The 24,574-nt window shown below is 34.1% G+C and overlaps 1 long non-coding RNA gene across 2 annotated transcripts in view; it reads right to left on the bottom strand.

Annotated features, from left to right (window-relative positions):
- The window catches only part of LOC141572066 (uncharacterized), a 55,367-nt gene that overhangs the window by 4,921 nt on the left and 25,872 nt on the right, over window positions 1–24,574 (bottom strand). The window contains exons 1-2 of one of the 2 annotated variants that reach the window (XR_016019740.1): window positions 22,853–23,028; window positions 6,299–6,408 (exon numbers count right to left, since the gene is read on the bottom strand). This is a non-coding gene — a long non-coding RNA (uncharacterized LOC141572066). Of the gene's footprint in view, window positions 1–6,298; window positions 6,409–22,852; window positions 23,029–24,574 lie in introns of those variants that run through there. The other variant, XR_016019739.1, reaches the window with a different exon arrangement.

Below are 24,574 nucleotides of genomic sequence, written 5' to 3'. Positions count from 1 at the left end.
TATTTTTCAATGCTAAATATTTTAAATGATAAGAATGATAGCAAAAACCAAGCAATTGAAGGAAGACTGCACAATGAAAATCAGGAAGGAAAAATAATGGGGGAAATAGATAATAAAAAGATAGCAACCAAATGACTCAGACTCAGAAATTTTCCTAAATAACTACATCCTGTAAACCTTTGGGTCTGCATCAGTTTCATATTTTAAGATATGGAACATGGAGACTCCCTAATTATACAATAGAGAGCAAGCACTAGATTTCTGAGCACGTCCTCAGCCAACCCGTAGCAGGTCTGTGACCTGCGACTTTGCTGCCTCTTTTTACCCACTCTGTCCTGACACATATCTGAGCCCCAAAACTTGAACCAAGTGAGTTGGAGCCCCCAAGTAGTGTCAATGTAAAACAAAATCTCACTTTCTGTCCCAACTATTGAACGTGTATTCTGTTACTTTCTTTTATGCCACTTTCCTTTTTACTATTAAATGTGAAAATGTAGGAAACACGATAGTCAAATGACACATCCTGTGGGGGGTCAGACATTAGCAGTAATAAAATAGCAAACTATTTTATTATTTCCATGTATTGAACGTATTTGCCACCTCCCAAAGGAGTCAGTTCTATCCAGTCCTATCACAATATTTCATGTATTTAATGACCAGGATCATCAGGAATGTGTAATAGTCTCTCATAGGTCTGGATATGGCCCCTGTAGATGCAATGACTTGTCAACTGAAATGACAAGTTGCCTCTCCCCACATGCCTGATATATGGAAAGAATGTCCACAGTAAACTCTTTCTCACTTCCGATCAGAAGTGAGAAAAATGGTAGACAGGCAGCAGTCATTGGTTGATAGAAATCCTGAAATCTCACTGGTCAGCTGTAATGAAAGTAATCTACTCTGGAGCTGGGAGAGATTCTTGATTAGGCCTTTCCCTCCTTTCTCTGGGGAAACAACTTTTAAACCTGTCTTCCTAGACTCCACATTCTGGGAAGTTACTCCTTGCGCATGAATCTACTTGTCCGTATCTGAAATGGGAATTCCTTAGGAGATGCTTTCCTCTTAATAATGAAAACCGAAGTCTTATTTTTTGGTGTTAAACAGTCGGTTTTTGTTTGTTTGTTTGTTTGTTTGTTTGTTTGTTTTTTGGCAATGTATTTCTGCCAAAAACTGAGTAGGCTTCTGTTTTGTTTACTTCCAATCAGTTCCCTATGCCAGGAACCATATCCATAGTTCTTTCCTTGATTTAAATCTCAAGACTAATTAATTTCCTGGTTCCTGACACCATGCCTATCTCTTAACTGAATGGTGTTTACTTAAGATTAAGTGCTACAATATGTACAAAGGTAACACCCCTAAATTCTCTTTTCCTCAGTTCCTCTAGTCAATTGAGAGTTGTGTTAAACACCACAGGTTTCTCTGTGAGTTTATCGAACTGATAATCATAACATGACTTTGTCATTCTGTCTTTTTAACCCCATCCCTCACCGTTTGAAATTTAATGTTGCAAGGGGCAAAATCTCTTATTGTCCTTGTTTTCTTTCCTATATGCTCAGAAACTTGCCAATTTATCTCTGAGCTTATCTTTCTCTTGTAATAATTTGTCAAGTACAGCCAATAATAACTGTACACACTCATGCTTTCATTTTATCCTTCCACGTTTCCTAGTTTTATAGACTTCCCCTCAAGTAACTAATCATCCGTGTATTACTAAGTATTTCCTTACTGTTTAATACTGATCATCATCTTTCTAGCCTCCAATACTGGAGTCTTCACTATTTGCCCAGATCTCTTCACTATTGCCACATATTTCAGTTTTTGTTTTATATTTTCTGTATCAATCAGAATAGGGTAGCTATATTGCAATAAAAATATTTTTCAACATCTCACTGGCTTACTGTAATAAAAATTTATTTCTTGTTTGTGTCACAGTCCAATACGGGTGTGAGGGTCTCTGAGCTTTATTCAGCAGTTCTCCAAGCAGTGACTCAGGAAACAGGCCGCTTCCATTTTATAGTTATAGCACTTGATGCAAGTGGCCTCCAGAGTCCTATGGAGGCCACTTCCTATAGGGTAGGAAAAGAGAATTAAAGCATCACGTGAGGGATTGTTTTAAGATCTATGCCTGAAAACATCGTCTATATCTCTCATACACCATTGGTCAGAACGTGGTCAGATGATGCTAACATATATTCAAGGGAACCTGAGAATTGTAATCTTTTTATGTCCAGGAAAAGGAAATGGGATGATAAATACATAGTACTATCTTTGCCATATGACTGAGAATGTCTAATTAAAAAAATATGTTCCTTCATCCATCTTTATTTGATATTTGAAGGTTAAAACAAGAAATACTGTTCCACATAAATGTCCCTATGCTGTCTATTTCCCTATTACATTGATTTATTTCCACTTTGAAACAACCACCACCAAAACGTTCTAAGAGAGATTTTTTTTTCCTTGTAAGAAAAAAAAAAAAGTACTCCAGATTTTCCTGGGTAATCTGGGGTCGGAGAAAAATGCACTGGCAGAATGTATTTAACTACCACCACTTTTGCTCCACCTGTGTCTCCTCCTCCTCTCTCATTCATCTTTTAAGGGCTAAAAATACAATATTTCTGGTTTCAGCGATCGCCATGTGGGAAGTATCCAGTGCTTTAAAATTTTTTCCTTACAGGGGAAGAAACTGAGGCATGTAGAGCTTAATTACCAAGTACCAGACAGTAGTAAATAGAAGATCTGGGATTTGAACAGAGGAATTATGGCTCCAGAGTTCATGCTCTTCCCGTCAGTAATCTCCTCCTTTGTGTTCAACGTCTGTACTTTTATTTATATTCTTAAAGTTTACACATCTTTGTCATCTGTTCTAGTATACTAAAAACTCTATTGTTACATGGACAATGCAGTTTAACTCAAACTATATTTGATTATTTTTTTAACTTTTATTAATCATTAGGAACTGATACATTCAGGGACTAACCAACTTGGACAGTGTCATACAAAATGTTAACACATATGGAAAAAGACAAAGAAGAAATGAGAGAAATACAATGAAGCTGTATAAATTATGTATTTGCTGAAATTTTCTTTAGTAAATTCATCTCCTTTCAAAGTTGTCAACTGCCTCAAATCATTGCTGAAAGATTATATTAATATTCTAGTCCCTTCAAATGGATTACTTGCTTTGTCAGAGGTATTTGTGGGAAGGTAACTAAAATATACCTCAAAATTTAAAATTGTGTTGCTCTTTACAGTATACTTTTACATACATTATTTCTGTATCAGCAATGACCTTTTCCTTTTTCCTGACATGGAGTAATTAAAAGTGATATAAATATGACGATGAATTTCTTAGGAAAATCTTTATTTTTAGCAAGTGAAAGCAGTTCTTCATGATATCTCTACATCTTCCCTGTTCTAAGAACTAAATATGTCTTAACTGATAAAAAGGTTTATGTTTCCATGGCAGAGCATCATTTTTGTCAGTTTCTACTAAATAGTTATCAAGACAAGAAATGAGAAAGGTTTGAGAGCCAGTGTTCATTCCCCCATGGTGATAAGTCATGTACTTTTCTGCCCTGTTTCCCCAAAAATAAGACCTAGCCAAACCATCAGCTCTAATGCGTCTTTTGTAGCAAAAATTAATATAAGACCCCGGTCTTATAGTATATTATATTATATAAGACCGGGTCTTATATTATAGGGGAAACATGGTATCTTAACCATGCTCTAACTTCGTATAAAAAATATCATGGATAAATTACCACAAATTGAAAAATAAAACTCTCTCTCTCACACACGCACATACACAAACACACACACACACATAAATATAAAAGAATCATCATTTTATTAATGTACTAATGTATAAAGTTCTTTTCTTTTATATTTTTAAACAATAACAGCTAATAGAAAATTTTAAAATATAAATTTTTTTTTCATGACATGGCACATATGAAAAATTTTAATATTCTATGATACAGTTAATCATATTATACTGCATACTGTCCAGGCCCTATCAGATTTATTTTTTTCAGACGTGCTTTGATGTGCATGCCAGAGTGCACCTCACCTATTGACCAGAGTCGAATGATTCCCAGGTTTCTGCCTTAGATAACTGTTATTTAATTTAAAGAAAGGTGAAATTGAAAGTCCTTGGTGGAATAAGATTTGAATGTTTATAAATTTAAAAATGAGTGAACTAACCAGCCTTGATAATACAAACAGACATAGATAACAGTATGGGTCAACCTATGTGCTTTATAAAATGTGGATATTGACACCTGGAGAACAAGCTATCCTTTTTTGTTTTTTTCATTTACAACAATATATTGTTAATTCTAATTATGAATATAATCTTATTCTCTCTTGATTGCAATCATAAAGATGAAAATGGCATGGACTGCCACTAAGCGGAAGTTATTTTTTGAATAATTTATACTAGAAACTTTATTAATTTCAATCCAACTCAAAGCAAAGCAGTAGATTAATAAGATCTTTAAGATATAAATAATTAAATAAAAACAACTACATAATCAATTTGACATCACAAGGACACATATTTCTGCATTTCAGGCATAGGTAGAGTGGGGATTTAGTTCGAAAAAAGAATTTATGTAAAAAGGAAATTATGATGTAGTCAAAGGAATTAAATTAAATTAAACTGTCATGTGGAAGATTTAGGTTACATACTACTGTTTAATATTATTTTAGTTCAATGCTTTAAGACAAGGGGTGTTCAAACTGTGGCCCGCGGGCCAACTGCGGCCCACAATCCATTGTTAATTGGCCTGCAGCAAATTCCAAAAATATATTTAGTTTACTTAAAAAAACCAGGTGAGGCAATACGTACTTCACCTTGAGTGAGTGGCCCAGCTGTTTGTGTGTTTTACCGCATCTGGCGCTTGGTAAAAAACATTGAAAAAAGTTTGGACACCCCTGCTTTAAGAAAATAAGAAACAGAAAACTGTTCTTTTGAATTAATTTGTTTAATCTTTCTTTCTCCATTCTTTCATCATTGACCTTTTATTAGGGATATGCTTCTATTGTTATAAACACACCCTAACAACAGTTTCTTTTATAACTTACAGTGAATTTGTTACATAGGAATTCAAGCCTCTATAATTTACCCTCTTCGTAAGACTTATGATTGTTCAATAAAAATTTATATAAAGAAAACTAGTCATTTAGATTTCCTAGCAAATGTTTTATTTCAAGGGCCATTTTAAACATTGGTAAAGGCTATATACTACACAGGGAATATCGTACTTTTAATAGGGGCGTGTGTGTGTGTGTGTGTGTGTGTGTGTGTGTGTGTGTGTGTGTGTGTGTTTTAGGGGAGAAACTGCATACTGAGCATTTTACTTGTCTTCCCGAGGCTGGACTTGGACTACTACTGGGCCCCTGAAAAAAGTACTAAAGCATATACGTAGTCAAAAAGGGAATTTAAATTAGAAAGGTGTAGACTACCAGAATTATCGGTAAAGAAAGAAATCAGTGAAGCATTTGGATGAATCTAAATAAGTATTAATTATAAAAACACAGTAAATAAGGCATATCTAAAATAAATAATTAATTGTTTTAACTGTCGTATTATTCAAGAGTAGAATACAGAATTTGTGTTTGTCTTGGAGTTTATTAATAATGCATGTGTTTTTAAAGTAACCTCTGAAAGAATGGATATAGAAGGTATAACTTGCAAATCAGTAAAGAAAAAATGTATGCTACAATAAAACGCAACCATATCAATAGATTGCCAGAAAGATTAGTTAAAACAAAGAAAATCAAGGCATGTTAAAACACACACAAATAGAAGAATGGCAAAGAGGTTCAAAATATATCCATAAGCATGATAAAAGTAAATGAATTAAACACAATAGTAGGTGGGAAAAAAAAAGAAAGTTGTACAATCCAGTGGATAATATATTCTTCATATAAAACTTTGAATGCAACAAAATACTAATTTTTGGACTCATGCATTTGCAGTACACTTCAAAAACACAAATGGGAAAGATATACACTAAATTAAAAACAACAGTTATTTCTAAGAGATGAAGTACGTATTGCCTCACCGGTTTATTTAAGTAAACTAAATATATTTTTGGAATTTGCTGCGGGCCAAGAAGGGAAAAAATAAATTATTTATAGTGTACTATTTTATTTAATAGCGACTTAATTTTGTTAATTCTGGGTGGTACATACATGGATATTTATTATATTTTGTATGTTTCGAGTTTGAAATTTTTCATAATTGAAAAGGTTGACTATGTAAGTTAGAATATATGCTAACCTAACGTACCTCAGACACCCATCGGTGTTCCTAGGTCATCCAAGGATCATAGTTTCTTTATTTTGGTTGTTCTGTCACTCCCTTAGTGCATGGTATTTGTTGACCTCTTCAAAGATGGCCTGCCACCAGGAGGAAGGAGTAAAGAAAACATTAGAGAGTAAGAAGCTATCTTTAAAGACATGACACTTCAATTTCACACATCATTTCTATTTATAAGCCACCAGCTAGAACTTGGTCATGTGGTCATACCTATATGATGAGAGGTGGGTAAATATAACCTTAAGCTGGGCGAACATGTATCCTGGTTAATACTTTGGGGTTCTATTACTAAGTGGAAATAGAGAAGCATGAAGTTTGCCAGACCGTAAGCACACATTTCTATAGAGCCAGTAATAACACAGTGTTTCTAAAAGTGTGGGCAATGGATCATTGATTGTTCAGAATTTTTTTTTTTTTTTTTCCTGGAGGGAGTATAGTTTTATGCTGCTAAGTCAGTATATTTTAGCAACACAGGAGTTTAACAGGAGGACTTTATACTTATGTAAATTTTACCTACAAAATAGAGAGAGAGAGAGAGAGAGAGAGAGAGAGAGAGAGTTTTAGTTTTAATGATGAAAAAATAAAGAGCCTTTGAAGGGCTTGAGGGTCAGGCACGATTATTTCTATCAAGATATTTCATGAATTAAGACAGGAATTTTATTCCTGAGCACTAAACTACCTGAGGAGGAGGGGGACTAAGGCAAGTGGGTGAAACTCTTCTCCTAAGTAAATATCCTTAGTTTAAATAAAGCAGTGCTCCTTAGCATAAATATGCATCTGGGAGGCATTGAAATAGAAAGACCTCTTAATATCATTAGGAGGAATGATATTGACGGTGTCAAGATCAGATTACCTTAGTTCATGGTTAAACTGAAAAATCTCCCTTCGAAAGTATCTCAGCTGGACAGGGTATTAGAGCCTGTTACGTTGCTTGCATTATTTAGAAATCCTGTGCCTTGATCTTCTGGACCTGTGGTGGTGATAGCAGCTACTCTGATTTCAGGCATTTAAATGCGACGGCGGGGGGGAATTCTTATAGTTTGCTCCTCTAATATCCTTTACTTACAAGAAATCAGATGTGATTTTAAATTCTTTTGCGGCCCTTGTAACCATAATTTGATAGTAAGATATGACAATCTCCTGAAAGTTATGAATACCATACTAAATATTTGCTAATATGGTTTTGAAATGTAATTATTTATAGCTGTGTTCTGTCTTCAAGAAAAATGTCAAAAGCAGAAAATCCACAGAAGACACTGGAGAGCACTGACGTCTTTCAAAGCAGCCAAGTTCTGCAATTTCTTGTTAAAGTTTTGCGAGGTGAGGTTGGCCTAGCACAGATATTTTCCAGAGATGGGGAGTTGGCAGATATGATGTACACTGGCATTTTACTAATGAAAAAATAAACGGGTTCAAGTGCTTGGAAAGTACGCAGTGTGTTTGTGTATTTTTATCTGTTAATGATGCGAGTGGTATAATTGGAAGCTATGAATGACTTTCACAACTTAAGGAGTAAACGATTTTTTTAATTTGCACGCATTATATCATAGCTAGCTGCTGAGTCATTAAAAGCATATGGAATTTAATGAATACAGTGGAAAATCAATGGATGTTAAAAATTGTAAACATTAAACTTTACGTAATAATGACACAAAATTTCTTTCCAATTATCCTGTGAGAGGATATAAAAAGAAACTTTTTCATTGTTTTTATTCAATGTGTTTCCTTAGGTACAAGTTAAAGTTTCTATGCAGTTATTCAACACTGGAGTCCTTTACAGTTCTTTAAATACAATTATGCAAAACTGTTATAACGGCTTTGGAAGATATGTAGGTGAGAATGCAGAAAAAACAACTAAAACAAAAAGACATATGTTGTAAAACTGAGGACAAATTCAGGCACATTTTATAATGTTCTGGAAATGCTAGTAAGACACGTTTCTATTTACTAACAGCAGCAGGACACATGTAATGCATTTCTTTAATTTCAGACAATTTTAATGCCATACATATGATAAATATATATACATATATGATATTACATATACATATACCTATATAATACCATTGATATTTTGGAATTTTGATTTCCATTCATTTTCAGAATTAGCTATGACTGAATATATAAACATTATTTTGTTTTTGAAAGCATGGAGAATAAAGCCATCCTTTATCCAATGGATTGGTACTGATTCTATGAAGCATGCAAACTATCCTTAAATAATATGTTTGTAAGTTTAAATAAATTACAGGACAATAAGCCTTAGTTAACCATGATTCTACTTTCTAAAAATCACAAATCTCCATGGACAGTGAATAGCTTAACATTACTCTACAACCATCTTCCAATATTAGGAGAAAACAGATAAGTACACATTAATTGTGTACCTCATTCCAGTCTTTCCAACAACGAGGGAGAAAATATGATCATGGACTTAACTGGCCAGTGCTACAAATCCACAGGATTGAAAATGTACTGTCCAAGAATGTTACAAAGCCAGGATGCTTAGGAAATCCAGTGGGTACAATGACTCCTCAAGTATTTCCAAAGAGTTTATCACCTAAGCTCATTATACTGATATGTAAAACACAAGGAAACTCTTTGGCCCTTCTTCCTGGAGTCCATTCAGAAGTCTGGAAGAGAATGATCTAGAAGTTATCACAGTTGGAAAGTTTCAAGTTTCTTTGTCTCCCAGGTTAAGCAGAGCTGAGAGGATTAACTAAACATATTTCCATTTCAAAATTAGTATTCTCAGAATGCAAACATTCAGGATATATTGATTACTTCTATGAGATGAAATGTAGAGAAAGACAAAACATATGGAAAAGTTACAATCAAACTCTGCTATAGGCAATTAAAAAAATGAAGGAGTCTCATCATAGGGAGTAAATTATTCATGATTAAAGCTCCAAGGGAGCAAAACAGTTTCCTATTATGATATGAACACATAAGAATGTTCTAATATAATTTTATTAATTTACCATGTTTCTGCCCTTTACTTTGTACTTACTGTGTAAGTTTATGTGGAAAGAGGAAAAAAAAGAAAGAGAGAGAGAGAAACATAAACCTGCCACAGCTTACCCTGGCATAGTTACTATTTCCATGAGTTGTGATTTCCCGATATATAAATTCAAACCCAGTTTTCAAACTAATTTAATGGTGATGGCCTGGTTGTGTTTCTGTAGCTGTTTAGTAAAGATATTGTATTTCTTATGTTTAAGTCTCATTTAAAATGAAACCCAAGCTCTTAAATCTAACTTTATTTTTAGTAATAAGCACACACAAAAACTTTCATAAAGCCAAAAATAATTTGCAATTTTATTTCTGAGAAGTTATAGAAATGTTAGTTTTGATGACAGGCTTTAAGATCTAATTTACCAAGTGGTTTTAGTGCCCATGCAAAGATATTTGACTTCAAAATTTGCATTTGGGATTCTAAGATTAATTTCTTTCCCTTAAAATATGGGGCTATCACTGCTGCTGTAACATGAATGTAATAACAAAGGAAGAAGGTCAGTGATTATGGCAAGAACCAAACCAGCTCAGTTTGAGTTGCAGAAAATGCTATCACCTTTGGTTTCATCATGATAAACATTTTATTCAATATCAAATTTTCAAAATTCTAATTCATTAAATAAAAGAATAAATTGATTCTTACTGACTTCATGGAGGATATAAATATAGAACATATTCAAAAGACACCACTAGATTCAGGTAATTCACTTTCAACAATTTCTTATTATTATTATTAAATTCATGAACAAATGTATATATATGTTCTTATGAAAATTAGAACTTTTATACAAGAATATTTTGCCCTTCAAAATTTTACCTCTAGGGTAAAATATCAGTAATAGAAAATTTCCTGTATACTTGTGTGTATTTTTGCTGTTAGGGCAACAATGCAACATATAATTCTAAAAGGGTTTGGTATCTGAACAAATGGTGTTCACATTGAGAAATCTGCAATATTTTTTGGAAAATGATGGCAAACATGATAAATACAATCATAAGAGCAATACTAAGAGATGAGGTAGTGACATTGAGCCAGGGAAGGTAATTACCTAAAGGTTGACAGTACCTTCGTGTGATCAGCATGTTCTAAGATGATGTAACACCCTGTGAATGACTCTTTGGGGGGATTCTACAAGTTTATATTATATTGCTTTATCCTCTCAGATTTCTCTGTCTTCTTTACGGATGACTATTCATGTAAGTGTCATTTGGATGTTGGACATTATTTCTTTTCTGAGCCCAACTCACATTTTAGGTTTCTTTCCTGGTGTTCAGACCCATCTAGTCAGCTCCCTAGGAGACAATTTCACTTTCTGAAAACAAACAAATGCATAATTCAAAAATATAAAAGTTAACAGATTATAGAGCAATGGATTGATTGGGGTGGGGAGGAGACTTTTTAAGATAAGGTGATAAAGAAATGCCTCCTTGAGAGGGGCCACGAGATCCAAGGGTCAAAGCTGGTAAGTTCCTTATATGGCTCAGGCTCATAGGAGGGTTAAAGGCAGAAAAAAGAGAGTGAGCAAAATCCCTGTGGTGCATGTGATCTATGAGTGAAAAAGGAAATTATTGAAAGTGAAAATTTAGAGCAGAATTTTAAAAGCTGCTTTTTGTCTGTGGGTTCTTGATTCTGGACAGGAAAGGAAGAACATTCTTCATCAGTGTGAATGCCCTGGGATACAATCAGGCTCCATGACAAAAAGTACATCCTGATTTCATTTGGCAATAGCAACAACAACAACAACAACAAAAAAGGGAAACAATAAGGCAACACAGGAATCAGAATGGATCCACTACTGACCACCTTTTATTATGCAAACAAATGTTGTACTTCGAGTATATGGCCTTAACACTTCATATAGAAAGTGTCTTCCTCTTCCAGCAATCTAAATCCAGGTGAGTTGTTGGCTAAGCCAGAATAATCATTAGATACTTCAATGAAATTCCTGCTTCAAGTCCTCCCATAATCCATGGTTGATCCAAAAATTTATAGAAAATTATTTGTAAAAAACAGGCCAAACTTTAACATCAGTTTGATGTGATAATCTATGGCCACCCAAAAATATTATTATTGTGAAATTCATATACCCCTAGGAAATGCCAGTTTCTAATACATTTCATACTAACCATCCAATATGGTTCCACATATAAAATTTCTACCCATCACTTGGAGGTAAGAGGGACCTTAACTTTCTATGCATTGCCTCTCTGATGCACGGAAGAGGACAAAACCAGTAAGAATAAATTCCCTTAGCAAACTCATTTCCCTTTGACTTATAGAAATGTGGTTAAACATTATTTTCAGTTTTATAAATATTTCCCATATTGGTAGTCCAACTATTCTCTACAAAAACAAATAAACAGAAAAACAAAAGTGCTCTGGGAGGAGTCAGCATAACTGAAGAAATGTTATTTTTAATTATTTCAGAGGGAGTTGTATTCATTGTACCACTCCTCAGCAGGAAAGAATTGGAGTTGGTCTCACTTCAGAAAAACACTCACATATCTGAAATGTAGCCAAGTGTCTGGAGATTTGGACAAGATAGATACCACGGAAGCACAATTTTATTGCTGGATATGGATGACTACCATCCTTTTCTAATGAAGAATGAAAATCTTGAAGCATTTACAACTGAGTATCCTGCTCAGTAGCCATCAGAGGCGTCTGTATGTGCACAGTCGTGAAGCATGTTGTCTTCCTGGCATTATTCTGACTTGGATGTGGCTGTCTACTGACTGTCACATTCCCTTTGGAGGACTAGCTTGCATGCACACAGCAGACAGTACAATGTCTGAGTCTGAACTGATTTAAAAATCACCAATATGTTTTCACCATTCAAGAAATCTTCAAGTTCTTCATAGCACATATGAAAAGAGGGAAAAGTTCACTTTACTGGAAAAATAAACACTCCCCATATAAATAAACATTAGGCCTTTATAGTAATACAAATTATATGAAAACATTTTTACTTGAGCAGAAACAAGGAAAGGATGAATTTATTGTCTAATTAAATTGTTGCTACTTTACATGTCTTGTTTTCTTTTAATCTATACAAATAAATCAGGTTCAAGTATTTGGCAATTTAAGTGTTTGATAATATTTGCAGGTTTTTCTTTTTTGTCAAATCATTTAAGGCATGGATTGTTTAGGGAAGACATAAAAAGTACAAACCGTAAAAGAAGACAACAAAAATGATAAATTAGACTTAATCAAAAATAAAAAGCTTTTCTCTCTGTTATATGCTATTACAAATGAAAAGTCAAGTCACAGCCTGGGATAAAATATTTTCAATATTAGCCAAATATATTTAAGATTTGATCTGTATTGTAGAAAGTCTTTAAAATTCAATGATAGGAAAGCAAACCCAGTTTCTAAAAACTGGGCAAAAGGTTTTAAGACAAATCACAAAAGGTAATATACAAGGAACAACTGAGCACCTGAAAAGATGCTTAACATTATTACTCATCTGGGAAATGCAAATTGAAACTTAAATAAGATAACACTAAAAACCTACTAAAATGGCTAAAATTTCAGATTGACAGTACCAAGTCTGAGTAAGATGGTGAAACAACTGGATTTCTCATACACTGCTGATATGAATGTAAAAGAATATAACCACGTAGAAAAAACAGTTTGGTAGTTTCTTATAAAGTTAAATATACAGGTACCTAAAACATTTAATTCAATCTGAGCTAATTTGAACCTCTTGCTGTTGTATATAAATATTGGTTATGAGGAGATCAGTTGAAAGATGATTCCGTCTTAAAACGAGGAAGTAACAATAATATCAGAATGATTAAATACATTGAGAATATTGTTCGGTGATAACCATGGTAGAACTGACATGTGCTTAGAAAATTACTTTATGTGTTTTTATATATTTCTCTATGTATATTTCTGCCAAAGACTAATGAGATTTATTTTATTTATTGTAATAAACAAAAGTGCTTCTACTCCCACATGTATAACTAACTCGTTTATGATATTTGCTAGGTTGCTTAACTCTTGCCAAGATTTTGCTGTTGTGTAAAATAGAAATATGAACACCTTTTTTTGTTTCTTCATAAAGATAATTGTAAAGATAAAATGATTTTATTGATATATGTAAGTGCTTGAAAAAATGTAAAACACAGATCAAATTTAAACTATTGTGCTCAACTATTAATTTAATCAATTTTATTGGATTTGGGGCTATTAAAAGTTCTAAGATGATTAAACCTGATTAAACCTGTGTTCTGCCATTTATTATCACAAATCATTACGTAATAGATAGCATAATGACTAAATAATTCAATCCGTACGAATAAAAAGAGAATAGATGTTACTCACAAGATTATGAAAATGTTTGCTTTGACTGTGTCATCCTGAAAAATAATTCTTTTTATGGTAAAGTTGCAACGATTATTAAAACTTTGCTTTATTTGCTTCAGAACTTTTTTCTTTAAAACCCTGATGTTTTTATTATATAAATAGCCCCTTTAATTATGAGAGGTAATAAGTATTAATAATACCAGTTCCAAGTTCTGTAATATATACCATATGGAAAAAAAAACAGGATGTGTCAAAAATAAAATTCTTCTCAGTAAGTGATTGTTAGATGACTCTGTTTTGAAACCATGCTTCAATATTTATTCACATGCTTCAGAGAAAAATTTGAGACATTCATTAAAATTAGTGGGAGAAGGTCACCTAATTTTAGATATGCTGATCAAGACTTTTTATAATTTGCCAATTGTATTAAATCATAATTAGAAAAAATAACAAGCAATCTGCTTTCATGTTTTAAGAAATCCAAAGACCCACAAATGTCGTAATAAAACTGGAGATTGAACAAGGTTCTCAAATTGTAACAATGAATTTTAAATTGGGTTCTGTTCATACTCAAATGGGAACTCTTCAGCTGCTATTGGAGACTGATTTTCATAAAGGTTCCAGGCCAAAGAGCTTTGAAAAACACAGGGTACATTTGTCATATTTCTATAAATTCAACACTAATACATTGATTATTGAGGTAATGAATATATGTAGGGGAAAAAAAACAAAAAACTCTATGTCCTGTAACTATTTCTTTAAATGGCCATTTCTTCTCACACAACTATGTAGTCCAAAACATGGCTAAGATTGATTGACAAAAGGTGATATAAAAGGTAAGGGAACAGAGATTGATTTTAAGAAATGTAAGTGATCCTGATTTAGAAAGAAAAACAAAGAAAAAGGAGGTAATAATCTGAATAACTAAATAATTTTTTCTGGATTAAAAACTATAAATTGATTTAAATATACATACCATATCAATAGCAATACAATTCAATTTAAAGAATTTACTGTGTTCTATGCAAATATCTATAAAATATACCCTTTCTGCAATAATTCTTTGATAAAAGTAAAAGGAAAGTGTAAAAAGTGTCCTGTGAAAACCTAGGGAGGAAATACCAATTTTGTCCAAAGGAACAATGTTCTTATTGGCATCAGCTATCAAATTTAAAAATATATGTAACAAACCACAAGACTGACACAGGGATGCAAAAGACAGTTTGGAGAATGTAATCAATAATATTGTAAAGATTTTGTTGGGTGTTAAATGGTCACGTTTTATTAGGGAAACCACTTCATGGACGGTGTAGATGCCTGACCACTGCAGTGTTCACCTGAAGCTGAAGCTGAATAACAATGAATGTCAACTATAATTTAAAGTATATATATATATATATATATATATATATATATATAGTCACAGGATGTGGAGTACAGCATAGGGAATAGAGTCAATGGAATTGTAACAGCTTTATACGATGTCAGAGGGGTAGTAGATTGGGGGCTAGGGGTTATCACTTTGTGAGAGGTGTAAATGTCTATTACATTGTTTTGTATACCTGAAAAATTTTTTTAAAAAGTATATCAAAAGACAATTTTATATATATATATATATATATATATATATATATATATATATATATATATATACACATACATGACTATCATTGAAGGATTTTGAGAAGAAAGTGTCTTGTACATGACTCTGGTAGAAAAATTCTATGTATTCATTGATTAGTTTCCACTTTCTGTGTACCTACTTGTTTCCTAGACTCTCTTACAATTAGTTTGGTGCCATTTGACTAAATTCTGGCCAGTGAGAGGTGGAAGAAACTTACATAAGGCAATTTTGACTCATAAATACGTCCTATGGAGTCTATCAGTCCTCTCCTGCTTTCTGCTGCAAACTAGGGATCTGTTCATTTGGCTTAGATACTGACTGGAAGTGACTCAGAATTCCTGAATCACTGCTAGGAAAAAAAAAAACAGACCTGCATTTGTGTTGTATATTAATACAAATAAATTTGCTGTGTTAGTTTCCTATTGCTGCCAAAACAAATTGCCATGAATTTAGTTCTTTAAAACAAAACAAAACACAAATTTGTTATCTAACAGTTCTGGAGGGCTAAAGTCTCAATGGTTCTCAGAGAATTAAAATTAAAATGTTGGCCCACCTGCATTCTTTCTGAAGACTTTAAGGGAGAATCTGCCCCTTGCCTTTTACAGCTTCTAGAGCCCATCATAGTTTTTATCTCATGGCTACATCATTCCAGCTTCTGCTTCCATCATCACATCTCTTCCTGACTCTGACCCTCCTGTGACCCTCTTATAAGAACCCCCCTGGTTATATTGGGCCTATTCAGAGAGACCGGGATAATCTCCCATCTTAAGGTCATAAGTCAATCAAATCTGCAAATTCCCTTGTGCCATAGTGACATATTCCACAGGTTTTGGGAATTAGGACATAGACATCTCGGAATATCATTAGTCTGTCTATCAAACTTGGCTTTCTACAACCACTAAGACATGGGGGCATATGTGTTACTGCAGTATAGCCTAGCCTATCAAGACTAATAAACAAAATGAGTTTTTCTCTAACAAAATGTTAACATGAAAACTTCCACAGAAATGTAATGGCTCAAATATGGCATGTATAGTCCCTCTCTTTGAAACAAACTATTGAAACCATATTCTTTTACTTGAGAAACAAAGCAAAATTTCCAACTCAAGACTGCAGCTATGGTTTAAATGGACTTTCCTTATCAGGCATGAACCTCAAATTTAAGAATTTATGTGCTCTGCCTCAGCTCATTGTTTCTCTTCTGATTTTGTTTTATTCCCCAGAAATATTCTTGCTAGGATACGTCCTTCTGTTAATAGTTTACTCTGATTTTTTTTTTGTTTTGACAGCTATTAAAAAACACACAAAGCTGGCACTTTTCTGTACCCATAATTGCTAAATCTGGTTCAGCTTCTCACATGGTGGAGACAATCTTCTTGAGGAATTTATATGTTAAAATATTTTTTTTTCCTCAAAGAGTTACGTGAAGTAACATGACTATCTCTGTTGTCAGAGAACTGACTGATAATATTCTGCGTGTTTAAGTCCTGTGGTAAATCTGTTGCTTCTTAGGGTTCTTGGCAGTGATCATGTGTCCTTTTATTATTATTATATTTTCACATATTTTCATCTGTTACCATATTAGTCAGAGCAGTCTGACTGCTTTAGCAAACAACTCCAATTCTTACTTAAAACAATATAATTTTTTGGCTGTTCGTGTAATGATCCAAGGCAGGTTAGAACCACGGAAGGATGTCTTAGTCAGCTTAGGTTACCTTAATAGGAACCATAGATTGGATGGCTTAAAAAAACAAAAATTTCTTTTTTCAAAGCTCTAGAACTCAGAAATCCAAAGTTAAGAGTCTGACTAATTCAGTTTCTTGTGAGCATTCTTTTCCTAGGTTTCAGATTGGTGACTTCTTGCCTTCTTGCTGTGTCCTCACATGGTGAAAAGAGAAAGATCTTTGTCTCTTCCTCTTCTTATAAGACCATCAATCCTATTAGATTAGAGCTCCCACTCATGAGCTCATTTAATGTGAATTACAATTACATTGTGAACTCAGGTTTTAACAAATGAATTTGAGGGGAAACAAATCATGCCATAGCATTCTACCTCTGACCCTCAAACTTCATTGCCTTCTAACAAGCAAAATACATTCATTCCACTTTAACAGTGCTAAAAGTCTTAACTCATTCCAGTATCAATTCTAAAGTCTAAAGTCCAAAATCCCGTCTAAATCAAGTGTAGGTTAGACTCAAGGTATGATACCATATACCATCCTGAGGCAAAATCCATCTCCAGCTATGAACCTGCGAAATCTGACAACATTCCTTCATTATTTATTTGTTTGTTTGTTTGTTTGTTTGTTTATTTATCCACTTTAGTTCCAGGTGGCAGTGGCTCTTTGGGTATAACACATCTTTGTTCCTGGCTTCTACTGAGTTGATTAAGCCCATCAGTCACACACATGATCAAATGGTTATTCAGCCACACTCTGATTGTGCTCTTCAGAGCAAGCTTTCCATTTTTGAATATGGATAGACTGAGAATTTTTCCTATCTCCACGTTCTGATTCTTTTTTGCTTATCAAGTTCCTCCTCAATTTACCTCTCTCCTCTCACATTTTACTACAGGCAATAAGGAAGATCCAAGCTGCACCTTAAACACTGTGCTGGGAAATCTCCTCTGCTAAATATCCAATTTCATTGCTTGCGAATTCTACCTTCTACAAAACACTAGAACACAATTCAGCCATGTTACTTGCCAATTTATAACAAGAATCACCCTTCCTGTAATTTCTAACAAACCGTTCCTCCTTGTCTGAGACCTCATAAGAATGGCCTTTAACATCCACACTTCTACCAACATTCTGTTCACAGCAATCCAGGCTTTTTCTAGTATGTGCTTCAAAACTTCTCCAGCTACCCATTGCCAGGTTCCAAACACTTTCACGTTTCTAGGCATTTCTTATAGCAGCAAACCCACTTCTCAGTATCAAATCAGTATTACTGTATCTCCCCAAAATAAGACCGGGTCTTGTATTAATTTTTGCTCCAAAAGATGCCTTAGGGCTTATGTTCAGGGGATGTCATCCTGAAAAATCATGCTAGGGCTTATTTTCTGGTTAGGTCGTATTTTCAGGGACACACGGTAGTCATCTTGGGCTGCCATAACAAGTATAATACACTGTGCAATGGACAGAATGCTTGTGTCATCTCAAAATGCATGTGTTGAAATTCTAACCCTCGATGTATTGGTATAGGAGGTAGGGTGTTTGGGAAGTAAATAGGTCATGAAAGTAGAGTCCTCATGAATGAAATTAGTATTCTCAGACAAGGAACCCCACAGTGCTCTCTCTCCCTCTTTCTACCATGAAGGATACAAGAAACTTGCAACCCAGAAGAGGGCTCTCACCAGAACCTGGTGATGCTAACACCCTTATCTCAGATTCTCCAGAACTGTGAGAAAAAAGCAAAAAAAAAAAAACTTGTTGTTTATAATTCACCCAGTGTGTGGTCCTCAGTTATTGCAGTCCAAACTGACCAAGACAGACTGAATGACTTAAGCCACAGAAATTTATTTTCTCATAGTTCTGGAGGTTACAAGTCTAATACCAAGTTTCTGGCTGATTTGGGTTCTGGTGAGAGCTGGCTTTCTGGCTTATGGATTGCCCCCTTTTCTCTGTGTCCTCTCCTAGCAGAGGGGAGAAAGGGGTCTCCCTCCCTTCTACTTCCCGTAAGGCCACTAATCCTATCTGATTAGAATCCAATCCTGATGACCTCATTTAACCTTAATTACTTCCTATCTCCAGATACTGTCACCCTGAGGGTTAGGGCTTCAACATCCAATTTGGAGGGGTTACAATTCAGTCCATAACAAAATGCAAGGGATTACGTGATATAGTTAGTCTAGAGTTTGGTGTCTTCCTACCATCTGCCATTTTTTTCAGACCTCAGTGTTTTAATGCATCTTAATCATTTGTTGTAGACAAGGGAAGGAGGGGTATTATGGGATGAGTCGGAAACATTTATATCTTAACTGAAAATAGCATATATCAATTCTACTCACATCCTATTGGCCACACTTAGTTTAAAGAAGTGGAAAATCCAGTTTAAGCATGTAGCCAGACACAGAAAAGAAAATAGATATTGGTATATGCTAGCAGTTTCTGCCTGCATGATCCTTCCTTCCCTAAAAATTTATGTTTAAGAATCCACTGAAAACAAGCAAACAAACAACAAACAAAAACTATTAGAACTAAGAAATGAGTTCAGCAAGGTTACATAAGATAAACAAAAATCAGTTGTATTTCTATACACTAGCAATGAACAACAAAACAATGAAATTAACAAAGTTCTATCTAAAATCGCATAAATAATAAAATATTTAGGAATGAACTTAATAAAATAACTTAAAGATCAATGTACAAAAATCAATTATATTTATATACACCAGAAATGCATAATTAAAAAAGAAATTGCAAAAATACTTTTATTTCTAATGACATCAAAAAGAATAAAATAATTAGAAATAAATGTAACAGAAAAAATGAAAAATGTATATTTTGAAAACTACTAAACATTGTTGAAGAAACTAAGAAAAATCTAAATAACTGGAAAGACAACTTATGTTTATGGATCAGAAGACAATACTTTTAAAATGGTAATACTCTCCAAATTGGCCTACAAATGCAACACAATCTCTATCAAAATCCCAAATGGCTTCTTTGTAGAAATTGACAAGCTCATCCTAAAATTCATACGGAAAGTCAAGAAGCCAAAACAGTCTTGAAAAACTAGAACAAAATTCAAGGACGTTCACTTTTCAGTTTTAAAACTCACTGCAAAGCTATAGTAATCAAGACAGTGTGGTACTGGCATAAGAATAAACAAATAGATTAATAGAAACGAATTGAGAATCCAGATATACATTCTTATACAACAACTTGTGTACTAAGGTACATAGTAGCATTATACATAATAGTCAAAAAGTGGAAATGACCCAAATATTCATCAACTGATGAGTGGGTAAAGAAAATGTGATATGTCCACAAGATTATTCAGCAATACGAAGGAATAAAGTACTGATAGATGGATACGTGCTACAACATGGATGAACTTTGAAAACATACCAAGTGGAAGTAGCCAGTCAGAGAAGACCACATTATTTTATCATTTCATTTATATGAAATGCCTAGAATAGACATTATAGAGATAGAAATGGGATTAATGGTTGCCTATGATTCAGGAGATGTAGTGTGTGGTGAATGGGGAGTGACTACTCATAGGAAAAGGGGCTAATTTCTGAGTAATGAGAATTTTTTAAACTTACATTTTATATATGCATATAAAAAGAGAGATAATTAGTCTGAGAAAAGCCTACTCTTCTACGTGGTAATAATGCAGCAACCTTCATGACTAAAGAAGGCGTGTTCTACTATTCAGAAAAACCTACTTCTTAGAGTAAGGATTTTAATCTTTCATTGTGTATTAGTGACTCGGTGAAAATACTTGGTCAATTTTAATATGCTGATATACCTTTATTTGAATTGCACCCCATTCTTTTACAAACCTGTAATGCTTTTGGTTGGCTTTGGAGAAAATAAATGTTTTAAACATTATTTAAAAAGCTTAAAAGAAGAAAATTCACCCAACATTAGAGATAACTATGATGGATGCTTTGTTCTACTTGATGCCATTTTTAGTGCATATGTAACTTTAAATTACACTATATTATACACGTGTATTATATATGTATATATGTATATATATATAATATATTAACTTCAAAATTTGTAAATGTTTCTCACCTTAGTTAAGTAATGTTTATTCATTATAAAAAAGTTTTCAAATAAACTTTGAACTATGAACTATAAACTATGAAGAAGGACATAAAAATTACCACCAAATTCCCCTGTCTGAAGATAAACCCTACAAATAAGTCTATTTTAGGTACAAAGGTGGTTGCATGCAAACGTTTGCTTATTTTAAGTTCCTTTGAAGAAACTTTCCTCATCATTCATTTCTCCTTCCTTTACGTCAATTGTTTTCCTCCCAGTCACCACTATAATAAATGCTTCTGCCATCAGGAAGATTCCACCCTATCCTTAATCTTCCTTGGTTCTTTCCCCGCTTGTCAATCTTTCAATGAGCTATCTAATTCCTTCTCATTGTTTTTGTCTAAGAATGCTTTACCTTGCTCTCATTTTTTCCTCTGATGTTATAGGTAGTATCCCTGAACGTCTCGTATTTCCTCCTTTTGTTTTGGTCTCCTTACCTGGCTTTCCCATCTCTGCAATTTCTCTCCCCAACATACTTGTTCTGCCAACACAACTCTTGTATGTACTGTAGTATCTCTTTGGCTACTGCTGGAGTCAGCTACAAAACCTGACATTTCAGCTATTCTACAAGAGTCAGGGTTTTGGTGCTAGATCAGTCATTATAAGGGCACTCTGAGCTGAGTTTTGCTCAAAGTGCTTAAAGGTGTTTTTTCTGTTTAAATATACTTAACTATGTTTAAAAGAGAAAAGTTACTTCATGACATTTGATTTCAAATAAGGACAAATAATATTTGTAATTCATTGTGGATAAATTTTGTTATTACTAGGAAGTCTTGTGACTCTGTAAAAAATGCATTTCCTCAAATTGTCTTTTGTATCCCCATGGCAATTTTGTGGTTACCGATTATGCTTTTTAATCCCCTCACATTTTGTAGGGTATCCAATGGACACTTGTCTTATTAGGGAGACCACCTCAGGGATGGTGTAGATGCCTGATCACTGCACTGTACACCTGAAGCAGAAGCTAAATAATAATGACTGTCAACTATAATTGCATATATATATATGCAATTATAGTTGACAGTCATTATTATTTAGCATATGCATATATATATATATATATATATATATATATATATATATATATATACATATATATACACACACACATATATTCACAAGAAGTAGAGTACAGATAAGGCATAGAGACAGTGGAAATATAACGGCTGTATGCAATGTCAGAGGGGTAGTAGATTGGGGGAGGGAGGTTATCACTTTGTGAGGGGCATAAATGATAAATATCTAGCTATTAAAGTGTTTTGTACACATGAAACTAATAAAAAAAATTTAAATGCATTTCAAGCTCTCATTACATCCTAAATTGGCATTATCAATTTTTTACACATTTAGGAGTGTTGCCTGCATAGTATCGGTATAAATTACTCAAAAAGTTTTACAGTTATTCAGATGTTATCAAAGATGGTTTAACTTAATCAAGTTGGGACATCAAAATTCACCTGTCATTACAATTTCTCCCCCAAAACATTAATATCAAATTAGTGTATTATATCAAATAAAACCATCATATCATGTTAGATCTCAAAGTAAAAAAATGTATATTACATATTTTACTTTATCTTTTATCATATATATTCCTTTACATATATGATATAAGATAAACTGAGGCACATTAAGAAGTTTAGAGTTTGAGTATATATCGATCTGAACCAGCCAGCACCAAACCAAAGGTAGCTGAGTGCTCTACTAACAGGAGTTAAGGGCAAGTCTTTTACAGAGAAGAAGCTGAAGCAAAGCAAGGAAATTATTTGATTGGCTGTAGCTTAAGCATTTACCTTATTTGGGAAATCCTATTTGGCTCTTTGTGACTGGTGTAATGCAGGGTCTCTGGTCCCGCTCCCCACATAAGAACACGATATGCTGAGGCCAAAAAGGAACACCAATGGAACTGTGGATCAGGGGTTCATACCACTATAGTCTCGCTGGAGGCTGGGTTGGAGATACAGGAAGAAGTTTCCACATGGTGAGCAATCCGCCGTCCGCTTCTCTGCCAACAAACCAACCCCTTGCTAACTGCAATCCGTGCTTGCTGAGCACGGCCATGGCAGTTTTATCAGGGACCAATGGCTAACTGGTTACAGCTGATGGCCAACTAGTTACAGATGATGACGATCTACTACCCGAGCCAGCACCTTTCCACATGAGGCAGAGAGCCTGGAAACTGCCCTCTGGGACTCTGTCCCCACAATTAATTTTTCTAAGTTTCAATTTCGTAGATTCCAGTGCATTGGCTCTGTCTTAGGTATTTGTTTGCTACCAAAGCGTTACAATAACTTCAGTCTAATCACCTCCTTGTTTAATTACTTTAACATACATGCGATTACATGTCCATAAACTTAAATGAATATATCAAACAAATTCCAACACTAATCAGAGATAATTGTATCTTTCCACAATTCCTACAAAATCAGCAATAAAAGCTTTTCCCAATCACATGGATTAGTAAGTTACCTCTAGTATATATTTACCTTTGCATTAGAAATTGTTGCTACAGCTCATTTATGAATACAGCAAAAATATTTATGCTTCGTTGCATATAAATGTAGTAAATATTTATATTTTCATTGGGCCTTATTATATAAATGGAGAATTTATACTCACCATCGCATTTACTTTTCTCAATCATCCTATGAGGCAGGAATACCATGTCATATTTTTATTTTCTACATAAGGAAACTATTTCACAGTAGTTAAATGATTTATCCAAAACCATCTGGTTAATTTTGGTGGGTTGACAAGGAGGAAGGATAGCTGAATTGTCTTCTCTGCGACCTGTTGCCTACCCTTCTTCGGTTTTGCTGCATTGGAAACCCCATTTTTTGAAGGCGCTCTTGCCCTTTAGCTTCCAGGCGGAATCTGCATTGGAAGGCTGAAACCAATGATCATGATCAGAATGCTACAGGAGGGAGAGACCACGGTATTTCTTCATCTATCTGTTTCTTTGGTGGCTCTGGTTGTAGTTGGTTTCTCTGTAGCTCCAACCCCTGACCACAGCCCATTCGTCATGATTCCAGCAGCTGTGAGTCAGCCATGATTTCTGGACTCCTGTAACACCACCTGTTCTCACTGCCCTTCCAATCCTATTATAGCTTCCTGCTCTTGCTAATTTCTGGGTGGTCTCACCCTCAGTTCCTCTAACCATGTCCTTGTGTCAGTTAACCTAACGAGGTTTGATTTTTCTGCCTAGATCCTAATTGCTACTTGAGAGATACAAATAATGATTCCATCTGTAAAATCATTAATCCCAATCCAATTTTTCTGTTTCATGAAATAATATTATTCTACCATTTGCTTAAAATGAGGAAGTTATATTTTACTACACATTATGTATTATTGATGTAAACAATATGGGCTTATTGCTCGTCTGTTTGAGTTCCTAAAAGTGTTTTCTATTGCATCCATTTGATTCACGTAAGACAGTTAATGTAATTTTTAAAAGGCCAGTGTAGTGGTTAAGATCAAGGAATTAATGTAATCCTTATTCTGCCTTTCAAGAG

The sequence above is a fragment of the Rhinolophus sinicus genome, chromosome 17, assembly GCF_057876585.1.
Source record: "Rhinolophus sinicus isolate RSI-liver-muscle chromosome 17, RSI-T2T, whole genome shotgun sequence".
Lineage (NCBI taxonomy): Eukaryota > Metazoa > Chordata > Mammalia > Chiroptera > Rhinolophidae > Rhinolophus > Rhinolophus sinicus.
Note: the sequence above shows the minus strand (reverse complement) of the source record. Positions and strands in the feature narration are given on the sequence as shown.